Source organism: Schistocerca cancellata, chromosome 5 (assembly GCF_023864275.1).
Source record: "Schistocerca cancellata isolate TAMUIC-IGC-003103 chromosome 5, iqSchCanc2.1, whole genome shotgun sequence".
Lineage (NCBI taxonomy): Eukaryota > Metazoa > Arthropoda > Insecta > Orthoptera > Acrididae > Schistocerca > Schistocerca cancellata.
In genome coordinates, this window is record NC_064630.1 from 475,140,303 (window position 1) to 475,154,805 (window position 14,503).

Here is a 14,503-nt window from a genome sequence, read left to right on the forward strand (position 1 = left end):
TCAAGGTAGACAAGTTTCGTTCTTTTTAGTATTTTCGTTTGACGCTTATTTCGTGAGATATTTGGCCCGGTCACGATCAATGGACCACCCTGTATACATTCACAGGCGCCGGCGCCTGTAACTTTGACGCTCTGTAGCATCGTTGGATGCGGACATGGGTTCCCATGTAAAACCTGATCTACCATGTCCCCTCTACAAACGTGTAAACATGATTTGCGAAACACTCGATATACCCACAATGGAGTAGCACGACGTTTCATATACGCTGCAACAGCGCCCTCAAACGGTAACTTTTTGATCGTCCATTATAGCTCACTCTACAACAAACTGAACGGAATTTGCCGAACAAAGTGTTAGGATATGAGTGGTGAACTGACCTGAGAGCCGAGCCAATGAAAGCAGGCGTTCGCACAGCGTGGCTTCGTCGCACACCTCGCGCCGCACTGACTGACAACCGGTCGCTCGCCAGCGTGCAACTCGCTGTGGCGGCGGCGGCGGCGGCGGCTGGGAGCAGTGAAAGTGTGGTCGCTCCAGGACGCAGGCCGACGCGGCCGCGAATTCGTAAGACCCGGGCGATCTTCAAATTGCGCTTGCTGGGCAGCCGTGCTGTCACTGGACAGGGCAGACCGAGTTTTTCGTATAGCTTCAATGTAGGCTACTGAAATTGCAACACCTGGAAGGACTGGCGCCGCCAGCCTATATACGTCTTTCTGAACTGCTGTTTTCTGTTACGGTCTTTCTTCCCTTACGAGCAGGGGTCCCCAGTAACGAGATCGACTCTTTGAAACCATGTATGCGGTGAAGTAGGTTAGGGTCCCAGGTACCACACCTCGCAGCCATTCACCCTGGTGGACCCTGGTTTACGAGTAATCAACGAAAAAAAAAAAAATCGGAATTTTGCGTGGAGTAATGTTACACAGTTGGTTGTGTTGCGTAACGCGTAACGTACAGTCCTCACAGCCAAAAGATTGTGGGTTCGAATGTTGTTCAAATGGCTCCAAGCACTATTGGACTTAACATCTGAGGTCATCAGTCCCCTACACTTATAAGTACTTAAACTTAACTAACCTAAGGACATCACACACATCCACGCTCGAGCCAGGATTCGAACCTGTGACCGTAGCAGCAGCGCGGTTCCGGACTGAAGCGCCTAGAACCGCTCGGCCATCGAATGTTGTTACGTGCTTCAGAAATTTTTTATTTCTGATTGTTTATCGAAATGGCTTTGATGATCATTTTTATTCAGTTAATAGCTTTAAATGTAATTTTTTAAATTCTATTCCTTTGTCACAACATATCAATCGTAATTTGAACTTTTTCAATTGCTCTCATTTTTTCTTCTTATTATTCTTTTGCCACTAGGAATTTTTGTGCGTTCGCTTTGAATTATTTTTATTTATCTACAACAGTATATACACACTTAAAATGCTGGTCTATCGATTAAAAAACCAAAAGACAAATTACCCATTTATATTATCTGTGCAGCCGGCTGGGTGGCCGAGCGGTTCTAGGCGCTACAGTCTGGAACCGCGCGACCGCTACTGTCGGAGGTACGAATTCTGCTTCGGGCATGGATGTATGTGATGTCCTTAGGTTAGTTAGGTTTAACTAGTTCTAAGTCTAGGGGACTGATGGCCTCAGAAGTTAAGTCCCATAGTGCTCAGAGCCATTCGAACCATTTTATCTGTGCAATGGTGTCAAATACTTATTCTTCGTAACAAACTCTTTATTTTTTTGGATGGTAATCATTATACAAACATTTAAAACATAAATTCTTACTTCGCAATGGGAAAATAACACACATGAAGATTCAAATGAAAGAAGACATTATAAATAAAACAAAAGTCAAGCAAAATGACGAATGGACATAATGAATGCAATAACATGGAGACTGGTTTGATGCAGCTCTCCAAGCTACTCTATCCTGTGCAAGCTTCTTCATCTCCTAGTACCTACTGCAACCCACATCCTTCTGAATCTGCTTAGTGTATTCATCTCTTGGTCTCCCTCTACGACTTTTACCCTCCACGCTGCCCTCCAATGCTAAATTTGTGATCCCTTGATGCTTCAGAACATGTCCTACCAACCGGTCCTTCCTTCTTGTCAAGTTGTGCCACAACCTCCTCTTCTCCCCAATTCTATTCAATACCTCCTCATTAGTTATGTGATCTACCAATCTAATCTTCAGCATTCTTCTGTAGCACCACATTTCGAAAGCTTCTATTCTCTTCTTTTCCAAACTATTTATCGCCCCCGTTTCACTTCCATACAATGCTACAATCCATACAAATACTTTCAGAAACGACTTCCTGACACTTAAATCTACACTCGATGTTAACAAATCCCTCTGCTTCAGAAACGCTTTCCTTGCCATTGCCAGTATACATTTTATGTGCTCTCTACTTCGACCATCATCAGTTATTTTACTCCCAAAATAGCAAAATTAATACATTAAAATAATTAAAATCACAGGTGGGAAAAGAATGACAGGAAGAAAAGAGTAGAGAAATCGAAAAATTTGAAACCGTGATTAAAACCACGTGGGATGCAACAGAAATTTAAAAAATAAATTTATTTACTTGAACAATCATAATGATCAAAATCGTTTTGTTAAAGATTGAAAAAACTAAAAATTCTGAAAAAAAACTGACAAGATTTGAAACCACAACATTTTGCACGTGATGACTGTTCCTTAACCATTACCGCTACACAAGCAATCTGCTTAACATTACTTTTTGAAAGTGTTAGAGCTTTTTTCTGCCGATTACTCGAAAACGAGGCCCTACCAGGGTGAATGGCTACCTCACTGTACAGTCCTTGTCAGTCTTTGGGCTAATCCCTGCCCACAAGACAGCGGCGCCAGTACTTACGCGTCGTCGAACATGAGCGAACTGTTGCGAACGTAGCGCGATGCGGCGCCGAGTGAAAATACGCAGTGACCAGCGGTTCAATTGTACATGTGCACACAAACGCAGGGCGTCGTTCCACGCCCAATGCGACGAAACGGTCGCGATCAGTTGGTTTGATATTTTACTCGAAGTGGTCGCAGTTTATGGCTTGTGTTTTAAGTTATAATATCTGAAATGCTGATCAGTGCTGTTCAAGAACGTCTGTACATGCACATCTGTACCCACACAGGGAAAACCACTTTGAAGTGCAAGGAAGAGCGTTCGTTCCATAGTATCAGTTATTAGGGCTTTTTCCCGTTATGCTCATGAATTTTGTGTAGAGGAGTTTTTTCCACCAACTCCAAATATGCAACCATACGCAGGCCGCTCAAACGTGGCTCTAATTTCAAGTGAAACTATGTGCAATTATTTTTTGTCATTGGAATGCAGGTTAATGACATCTTGGGACATAACAACAAACAGGTTTCGATTATACATAAGTAGCCCGCTTAGAATATTGTAAGTATTAACTTTTGTTATGCCACACTACTCTTCTTTGATGAGATATTAACTGTTGTTAAAAAAAAGTTAACCGTACTACTCTGTGTACACTTAGTATTAGTATGTTTACTTCTAAAAGTCGTGTGTCGTATACTGATATTCATATTTAAGTAATGACAAATGTATGTGGTGGCTTAAACCATTTTAAGCCTTATCCGTGAAGATGGTACACGACTGAAATCGTTTGATATTTGGGTTTAAAATAAAAGCAGCTGGTGGCGAAACATGCATCATTTTACACATTAATCAAAAGCATTTTCTATGTTTTGGTAATCAAGTGCTGAATCAGTTATTACAATTTAAGTGACCACATTAAATCTAATTATGGTCCTACATAGCTACTAATTAGTGTTCGATGGGTGGAACGCTCATATAGTACGCTGTATTGTTCTGCAGGACGTGTGAATTCTGAACAGAGAAACAGGCAATTATACCTGTTACTTGGCGTCTCACAATAAAAGGAACTGAAGTACAGTATCAAACACTTCCATATAAAGACGATTTCAAATGGTTCATATGGCTCTGAGCACTATGCGACCTAACTTCTGAGGTTATCAGTCGCCTAAAACTAAATAACCCTAGCTAACCTAAGGACAACACACACATCCACGCTCGAGGCAGGATTCGAACCTGCGACCGTAGCGGTCGCTCGGTTCCAGACTGTAGCGCCTAGAACCGCACGGCCACTCCGGTCGGCAAACACGATTTCAATAGCGTTTCTGGAGAGTCTGGTCAGCAAGTTGATATCATTACTTGTAGCTATAAAGCATTCTAAAGGTTGTAAATAAACAAATGGTCTCATTTGAAACTGAAATAATTAAGAACTTATACACTCCTGGAAATGGAAAAAAGAACACATTGACACCGGTGTGTCAGACCCACCATACTTGCTCCGGACACTGCGAGAGGGCTGTACAAGCAATGATCACACGCACGGCACAGCGGACACACCAGGAACCGCGGTGTTGGCCGTCGAATGGCGCTAGCTGCGCAGCATTTGTGCACCGCCGCCGTCAGTGTCAGCCAGTTTGCCGTGGCATACGGAGCTCCATCGCAGTCTTTAACACTGGTAGCATGCCGCGACAGCGTGGACGTGAACCGTATGTGCAGTTGACGGACTTCGAGCGAGGGCGTATAGTGGGCATGCGGGAGGCCGGGTGGACGTACCGCCGAATTGCTCAACACGTGGGGCGTGAGGTCTCCACAGTACATCGATGTTGTCGCCAGTGGTCGGCGGAAGGTGCACGTGCCCGTCGACCTGGGACCGGACCGCAGCGACGCACGGATGCACGCCAAGACCGTAGGATCCTACGCAATGCCGTAGGGGACCGCACCGCCACTTCCCAGCAAATTAGGGACACTGTTGCTCCTGGGGTATCGGCGAGGACCATTCGCAACCGTCTCCATGAAGCTGGGCTACGGTCCCGCACACCGTTAGGCCGTCTTCCGCTCACGCCCCAACATCGTGCAGCCCGCCTCCAGTGGTGTCGCGACAGGCGTGAATGGAGGGACGAATGGAGACGTGTCGTCTTCAGCGATGAGAGTCGCTTCTGCCTTGGTGCCAATGATGGTCGTATGCGTGTTTGGCGCCGTGCAGGTGAGCGCCACAATCAGGACTGCATACGACCGAGGCACACAGGGCCAACACCCGGCATCATGGTGTGGGGAGCGATCTCCTACACTGGCCGTACACCACTGGTGATCGTCGAGGGGACACTGAATAGTGCACGGTACATCCAAACCGTCATCGAACCCATCGTTCTACCATTCCTAGACCGGCAAGGGAACTTGCTGTTCCAATAGGACAATGCACGTCCACATGTATCCCGTGCCACCCAACGTGCTCTAGAAAGTGTAAGTCAACTACCCTGGCCAGCAAGATCTCCGGATCTGTCCCCCATTGAGCATGTTTGGGACTGGATGAAGCGTCGTCTCACGCGGTCTGCACGTCCAGCACGAACGCTGGTCCAACTGAGGCGCCAGGTGGAAATGGCATGGCAAGCCGTTCCACAGGACTACATCCAGCATCTCTACGATCGTCTCCATGGGAGAATAGCAGCCTGCATTGCTGCGTAAGGTGGATATACACTGTACTAGTGCCGACATTGTGCATGCTCTGTTGCCTGTGTCTATGTGCCTGTGGTTCTGTCAGTGTGATCATGTGATGTATCTGACCCCAGGAATGTGTCAATAAAGTTTCCCCTTCCTGGGACAATGAATTCACGGTGTTCTTATTTCAATTTCCAGGAGTGTAGTTACTTGGCGATGACATCTTCCGATATAACAACAAACAGGTTTCGATTACAGGCCGGCCGGTGTGGCCGAGCGGTTCTAGGCGCTTCAGTCTGGAACCGCACGACCGCTACGGTCGCAGGTTCGAATCCTGCCTCGGGCATGGATGTGTGTGGTGTCCTAAGGTTAGTTAGATTTAAGTCGTTCTAAGTTCTAGGGGACTGATGACCTCAGATGTTAAGTCCCATGGTGCTCAGAGCCATTTTTTTCGATTACAGATAAGTAGTCCACTTAGAATATCGTAAGTATGAACTTATGCAATACCACACTATTCTTCTTTGATGAGATATTACTGTTATTTAAAAAGTTAATTGTTCCATCGAGAACAACAATAGGTACTTCCATATCTCCATACTTAAAAATTTTCAGGTATTAATCTTACGACAAAACGCGCACCTCTTCGCATGCTATCGTTTGCGAAAAGAACTCGTTTCGATATCGTGAACTATTTATGAAATATGACTGGTGTTTTGACCACATGATTAACCTCACGCATGAACTGGTGTGAGCACACTGTGTTCTCCTCTCTTGTAGGTATAAAAACCGATGCCTTCGAGAAAAAAGATAGATCTCACTCTGCTCTCTGCTTTAAATACAATTTCGATATGCTGCTTCCTGGCAGATTAAAACTATGTGTGCCAGAGCAACATTCGAACTCCGGACCTTGGCCTTTCATAGGCAGGTGCTTGTGAAAGGCAAAGGTCCTGAGTTCGAGGCTCAGTTGGGCACACAGTTTTAATGTGCCAGGAAGTTTCATATCAGTGCACGCTCCGGTGCATAATGAAAATCTCATTCTGACAGTTTCGATATGTTAGTAACATTTCATATGCAGCAATATATGCCGTAAAATGAATAATATGAAAACTATACGCAGTGCGTTCTCACCTCTGCAAACTCTTAAAATTTCGTGCAATGATTTACTTCATTTGATATGCACGGTAACTGTGATGAACAATGAAAAAAATCAATCCTTTGCCGAGAGAAATTACCAGGCTGTAAGATGCACAAGAATAAAATTTTTTCATCAAATAGTTTTTTCAGTATCGGATGATAAGTAAGCGACTGGCATGCAGCGATTCTTAGGACTGGTTTTCGACACCCAACTGATTTGGCTACCTCACCTTCGTCAGCTTAAGCGGAAGTGCTGGCAGCACCTCAATGCCCTCCGCTGCCTGAGCATCACCAACTGGGGTGCAGATCGCTCTACGCTGCCGCAGCTCTACAGAGCCCTTGTTCAATCCCGCCTTGACTAGGCGAATCTGGTTTGCGGATCGGCGACGCCCTCAGCGTGGCGTTTACTCGACCCAGTGTACCACTGTGGCGTTCGCCTAGCGACGGGAGCTTTTAGAACGAGTTCGGTGACCAGTGTCCTGATGGATGCCGGAGTCCCTCCATTGAAGCTTAGGCGTGCATAACTGCTGGCCAGTTACGTTGCACACGTTCGTAATTCTGTGCATCCGAATTACCATCTCCTTTTCCCAACCATGGCGGTCATCTCCCGCGTAGGCGGCCCAGGTCAGGGCTTACGTTTTCTGTTCGCATCCGGTCCCTTCTGTCTGGAGTACTTCCCGTTACCACCTCTCCTCGAGATCCACGTACACCTCCATGGTGGCAACCTAGGCTGCAGATTCTTCTGGAACTTTCGCATGGCCCTAAAGACTCCGTTAACCCTGCGGCTCTCCGCTATCACTTCCTCTCGATTCTCGACCTTTACCAGGGCCATGAAATGGTTTACACCGACGTGTCGATGGCTGATAGTCACTTAGGCTTTGCGTACGTTCACGGAGGACGTATTGAACAGCACTCCTTGCCAGATGGCTGCAGTGTTTTCACTGCAGAGCTGGCGGCCATTTCTCGTGCTCTTGAGCCCATCCGCTCATGCCCTGGCGAGTCGTTTCTTCTCTGTACTGACTCCTTGAGCAGCCTACAAGCTATCGACGAGTTCTACCCCCGCCATTCTTTGGTAGCGACCATCCAGGAAACCATGTATGCCCTGGAATGATCCAGTCGTTCCGTGGTGTTTTTGCGGACCTCAGGCCACGTCGGAATCCCAGGCAACGAACTTGCCGACAGGCTGGCCAAACAGGCTACGCGGAAACCGCTTCTGGAGATGGGCATCTCCGAAACCGACCTGCGTTCTGTCTTACGCCGCAGGGTTTTTCGGCTTTGGGAGATGGAATGGCATAACAGTACGCACAACAAACTGCGTGTCATTTTTTGGTCGCGTTTTGTATGTTTCGATTATTTTACTCCCACCCGTGTGGAATTATTTTAATCCGAACGAGGGACTGATGACCTAGCAGTTTGGTCGTCACCCCCCTCCCCCCTCTTTTAAACTAGCCAACCACAAACAGCTTACCACCACTGGACAGAAGTGCCTTTTGGAGAAGTTGAGGTACCGAGCAACACACGGACCAGAGCTGTGACTCACCTGCAACAAAAGAAAAAAGTATGTTAATAGAAGTGTCCGATAATACACATCCACATACACACACACACACACACACACACACACACACACACACACGCATTCTCGTCTGACATGGGCCTACCATCTGATGTGATGGTGTTGGGGGTTACTGAGAACACAAGGCGATCATCTCTGGTTCGCTTAGCTCCTAATCTGATCAGCAGTTATTACATTTCTGACTGTCAACGGTGGTGACTGTACCCTTTTTTCGAAGTCACCGTGACGCATTTTTCATCAAACTGACGTAGTACTGCATGTTGCCCGAGAGCAGTGCAGTGATCATCATCCAGTTGAAGCGTAACTAACGGCCGTTGTTTGTATATGAGCGGAAAATGCAATGTGGAAAGAAATTTTTCCGTTTGGGGCGCTGTGACTAGTGGAGATGAAGAAGGTTTTTGCCTTGGTCTTGCAGTCACAAATTGTACAGGTTATTAAAGGAGCTGTGTTTCCCTAATAATTTCAGTGTGTCTGTTCAAAGTTAGTGGAATGCTATCTCGTTTTATGGGATATAAACTCCTGTCTTCATTATGATTTCAAGTTATTTCAGTGGCAGAATTACGACAGCAGTAGTAATTGCGCAGAGATAAAAAGGAAAGCACCGATACTTTGTAAGATTGGTATCGACATGTGCTGAGAGACTTGTTTGTCTTTGGTGGGAGATTTTTCCAGAATTAGTTCAGTAACAGAAAAACAAGAAAATTGATAGAATAGCTGTGCTGTATGACATGTTGCAAAAATGGTACGATAGACAAAGAACAATTAGAGTTTAACATTTCGTCTTCAACTAAGTTATCAGAGTCGTCATGGGCAAAATTGGGAAATATGGGGGAAATTTGGACTTTGGAATTCCCTAAGAAATCACTATGACATTTCCCTGAATAAGGTACATCTACATCTACATCTACATTTATACTCCGCAAGCCACCCAACGGTGTGTGGCGGAGGGCACTTTACGTGCCACTGTCATTATCTCCCTTTCCTGTTCCAGTCGCGTATGGTTCGCGGGAAGAACGACTGTCTGAAAGCCTCTGTGCGCGCTCTAATCTCTCTAATTTTACATTCGTGATCTCCTCGGGAGGTATAAGTAGGGGGAAGCAATATATTCGATACCTCATCCAGAAACGCACCCTCTCGAAACCTGGACAGCAAGCTACACCGCGATGCAGAGCGCCTCTCTTGCAGAGTCTGCCACTTGAGTTTGTTAAACATCTCCGTAACGCTATCACGGTTACCAAATAACCCTGTGACGAAACGCGCCGCTCTTCTTTGGATCTTCTCTATCTCCTCCGTCAACCCGATCTGGTACGGATCCCACACTGATGAGCAATACTCAAGTATAGGTCGAACGAGTGTTTTGTAAGCCACCTCCTTTGTTGATGGACTACATTTTCTAAGGACTCTCCCAATGAATCTCAACCTGGTACCCGCCTTACCAACAATTAATTTTATATGATCATTCCACTTCAAATCGTTCCGCACGCATACTCCCAGATATTTTACAGAAGTAACTGCTACCAGTGTTTGTTCCGCTATCATATAATCATACAATAAAGGATCCTTCTTTCTATGTATTCGCAATACATTACATTTGTCTATGTTAAGGGTCAGTTGCCACTCCCTGCACCAAGTGCCTATCCGCTGCAGATCTTCCTGCATTTCGCTACAATTTTCTAATGCTGCAACTTCTCTGTATACTACAGCATCATCCGCGAAAAGCCGCATGGAACTTCCGACACTATCTACTAGGTCATTTATATATATTGTGAAAAGCAATGGTCCCATAACACTCCCCTGTGGCACGCCAGAGGTTACTTTAACGTCTGTAGATGTCTCTCCATTGAGAACAACATGCTGTGTTCTGTTTGCTAAAAACTCTTCAATCCAGCCACACAGCTGGTCTGATATTCCGTAGGCTCTTACTTTGTTTATCAGACGACAGTGCGGAACTGTATCGAACGCCTTCCGGAAGTCAAGGAAAATGGCATCTACCTGGGAGCCTGTATCTAATATTTTCTGGGTTTCATGAACAAATAATGCGAGTTGGGTTTCACACGATCGCTGTTTCCGGAATCCATGTTGATTCCTACATAGTAGATTCTGAGTTTCCAAAAACGACATGATACTCGAGCAAAAGACATGTTCTAAAATTCTACAACAGATCGACGTCAGAGAGATAGGTCTATAGTTTTGCGCATCTGCTCGACGACCCTTCTTGAAGACTGGGACTACCTGTGCTCTTTTCCAATCATTTGGAACCTTCTGTTCCTCTAGAGACTTGCGGTACACGGCTGTTAGAAGGGGGGCAAGTTCTTTCGCGTACTCTGTGTAGAATCGAATTGGTATCCCGTCAGGTCCAGTGGACTTTCCTCTGTTGAGTGATTCCAGTTGCTTTTCTATTCCTTGGACACTTATTTCAATGTCAGCCATTTTTTCGTTGGTGCGAGGATTTAGAGAAGGAACTGCAGTGCGGTCTTCCTCTGTGAAACAGCTTTGGAAAAAGGTGTTTAGTATTTCAGCTTTACGCTTGTCATCCTCTGTTTCAATGCCATCATCATCCCAGAGTGTCTGGACATGATGTTTCGAGCCACTTACTGATTTAACGTAAGACCAGAACTTCCTAGGATTTTCTGTCAAGTCGGTACCTAGTATTTTACTTTCGAATTCACTGAACGCTTCACGCATAGCCCTCCTTACGCTAACTTTGACATCGTTTAGCTTCTGTTTGTCTGAGAGGTTTTGGCTGCGTTTAAACTTGGAGTGAAGCTCTCTTTGCTTTCGCAGTAGTTTCCTAACTTTGTTGTTGTACCACGGTGGGTTTTTCCCGTCCCTCACAGTTTTGCTCGGCACGTACCTGTCTAAAACGCATTTAACGATTGCCTTGAACTTTTTCCATAAACACTCAACATTGTCAGTGTCGGAACAGAAATTTTCGTTTTGATCTGTTAGGTAGTCTGAAATCTGCCTTCTATTACTCTTGCTAAACAGATAAACCTTCCTCCCTTTTTTTATATTCCTATTAACTTCCATATTCAGGGATGCTGCAACGGCCTTATGATCACTGATTCCCTGTTCTGCACTTACAGAGTCGAAAAGTTCGGGTCTGTTTGTTATCAGTAGGTCCAAGATGTTATCTCCACGAGTCGGTTCTCTGTTTAATTGCTCGAGGTAATTTTCGGATAACCACGGATAATCTGTATTAGCATAAGTAAATGAGCAATTGTACCCTGTTGCTAACGATTACGACTGGTGCTGAAGGTAATGTCGTTGAATCAGGATCGAAACGTTCACACCTCTTGTTGACGCACAAACTCTCAAGCTTCAAACTGAAAAAGCTACTCTTGCGGGTGATAGCTCGTCTGAAGTAATTTATCGAGCTTATTCTGGCCAACTGAGATGGTGCTGTGGTTAGTACACTGGACTCTCATTGGGAAGACGAAGGTTCAAATACGCGTTCGACCGTTCAGTTTTAGGTTTCCCGTGATTCCTCTAAATCGCTCTAGGCAGATGCTGGGATGGTTCCTTTTCAACGGCACGCCGATTTTTCTTCCCAATCGTTGGAATAATCCGAGCCTGTACTCCAGCTCTGGTAGGCTTCAGTGTCAACGGGAGGTTAAATCTTAACCTTCCTCCCTTCCTTCTTTAGAGTTTATTCTCTAACGTTCCATGAATGATCTACTGATTTCTTCGGATAAGGCCACATGTCATATCTCACATAAAGCTAACAGAAACAATTATGGGCGTTGGAGGAATTGAAAATGCACTTTCTGTGACTAAATACATTTCACAGCTCGAAGGTGAATGTATTAACCACTTAATGACCGACATCACTGATGTACTCTCTTTTGTCAATGACTGTACATGATGGACAATTACGTATTCTTGCAGTTTCCCCCAGTTACAAATTCATAACGTAGTATGTACCTTTTCGACATACGTTTCGTTACAACTGGATTGCAAGAGACCTGAATGATGCGACCTACATAACTGTCTTCACGATCACAGTACGTGACAACTTTAGATTTATTTGTGCAATGCTTTGTTAGAGGAAAACTGTGGTGTACGATGGGCGTTCAACAAGTAATGCAACACTTTTTTCTCGGGCGGTTTAGGTTACAAAAATGCAGACTTTGTCGTGGGGCATCATGGAATGTTCCCGCTTCAGCCCCTGTAGTTTCATTAAGTTCATATGGATGGCGGCGCTATACGTATCCTTCAAATGGCCTCTGTAACGAATCTGCATTCCACACGGGAGCTGTCATTGCGTCTGTTTTGGTGGAAAACAAGAGCATTGTAAATATTCGTAGGTGCTTGCTGAATATCTACGGATACCTGGCAGTTCGTTGGGCGAACATGTCCGATCTGTCGCTTTCCGGCAGGCTGCATACAGATGTGACTCTTGCAATGTTGGAAGGTGCGGACACTCTCATTGGAGATGATCGACGGACCTCAAAGTAAGAACTCTCTGCTTAGCCTCACCCTTCTCTGTTGGTAGTGCCGACCCACTCGTCCACCAGTTGGGGTAATCAAGGTGTGTATCCGCTCGATTCCTAGTCGGCTAACAAAAGACATAAAAAGCAACGAAGGACCGTCTGTCCATAACTGCTTGCGCGTTACTAGGTTGATCCTGACAATTCTTTCTGTCGAAGATCGTCACAGGCTATGAAACATGGGTTGATCTCTTCGAATCGGAAACAAAACGGCAATACATGGAGTGGTGCCACACCACCTCCCCCCCCCCCCCCCCCCCGACCCGAAGAAAAATCTTAAAGCCGCACCCACAGCCGGTAAAGTCATGGCGAGGGTAAGGGGTTATTCTGTTTGACGTCCTCCCTCACGGTGCAGTGATCAACTCGGAAGTGTTTTGTGCTATCCTCGGGAAACTGAAGAAATTTCTTCAGCGTGTTCGTCGCCACAAAAATGCAAACGAACTTCTCCGTGACAACGCAAGGACTCAAACAAGTCTGCGCACACGAGAGAAGCTCATACGCTACTGGCCATTAAAATTGCTACACCAAGAAAAATGCAGATGATAAACGGGTATTCATTGGACAAATATATTATACTAGAACTGACTTGTGATAACTTTTTCACGCAATTTGGGTGCACAGATCCTGAGAAATTAGTACCCAGAACAACGACCTCTGGCCGTAATATCTGCCTTGATACGCCTGGATACGCCTCGGCATTGAATCAAACAGAGCTTGGATGACGTGTATAGCTTCAACACGATACCATAGTTCATCAAGAGTAGTGACTGGCGTATTGTGACGAGCCAGTTGCTCGTCCACCATTGAGGAGACATTTTCAATTGGTGAGAGATCTGGGGAATGTGCTGGCCAGGACAGCAGTCGAACATTTCTATATCCAGAAAGGCCCGTACAGGACCTGCAACATGCGGTCGTTCATTGTCCAGCTGAAATGTAGGGTTTCGCAGGGATCGAATGAAGGGTAGAGCCACGGGTCGTAACACATCTGAAATGTAACGTCCACTGTTCAAAGTGCCGTCAATGCGAACAAGAGGTGACCGAAACGTGTAACCAATGGCACCCCTTACCATCACGCCGGGTGATACGTCAGTATGGCGATGACGAATACACGCGTCCAATGTGCGTTCACCGCGATGTCGCCAAACACGGATGCGACCATCATGATGCTGTAAACAGAACCTGGATTCATCCGATAAAATGACGTTTTGCCAATCGTGCACACAAGTTCGTCGTTGAGTACACCATCGCAGGCGCTCCTGTCTGTCATGCAGAGTCAAGGGTAACCGCAGCCATGGTCTCCGAGCTGATAGTCCATGGTGCTGCAAACGTCGTCAAACTGTTCGTGCAGATGGTTGTTATCTTGCAAACGTCCCCATCTGTTGACTCAGAGATCGAGTCGTGGCTGCACGATCCGTTACATCCATGCGGATAAGATGCCTGTCACCTCGACTGCTAGTGATACGAGGCCGTTGGGATCCAGCACGGCGTTCCGTATTACCCTCCTGAACCCACCGATTCCATATTCTGTTAACAGCCATTGGATCTCGACCAACGCAAGCAGCAATGTCGCGATACGATAAATCGCAATCGCGATAGGATACAATCTGACCTTTATCAAAGTCGGAAACGTGATGGTACGCATTTATCCTCCTTACACGAGGCATCACAACAACGTTTCACCAGGCAACGCCGGTCAACTGCTGTTTGTGTATGAGAAATCGGTTGAAACTTTCCTCATGTCAGCACGTTGTAGGTGTCGCCACCTGCGCCAACCTTGTGTGAATGCTCTGAAAAGCTAGTCATTT

The 14,503-nt window shown here is 45.8% G+C and overlaps 1 protein-coding gene across 2 annotated transcripts in view; it reads right to left on the reverse strand.

Annotated features, from left to right (window-relative positions):
* LOC126187308 (proton-coupled amino acid transporter-like protein CG1139) overlaps window positions 1-14,503 on the reverse strand; it is a 1,061,389-nt gene that overhangs the window by 316,451 nt on the left and 730,435 nt on the right. Inside the window, exon 1 of one of the 2 annotated variants that reach the window (XM_049928309.1) lies at window positions 378-432. The exons of the other annotated variant lie outside the window; for it this stretch is intronic. The gene's annotated coding sequence lies outside the window, so the exon portion shown is untranslated. Of the gene's footprint in view, window positions 1-377; window positions 433-14,503 lie in introns of those variants that run through there. 2 annotated transcript variants of the gene reach the window in all.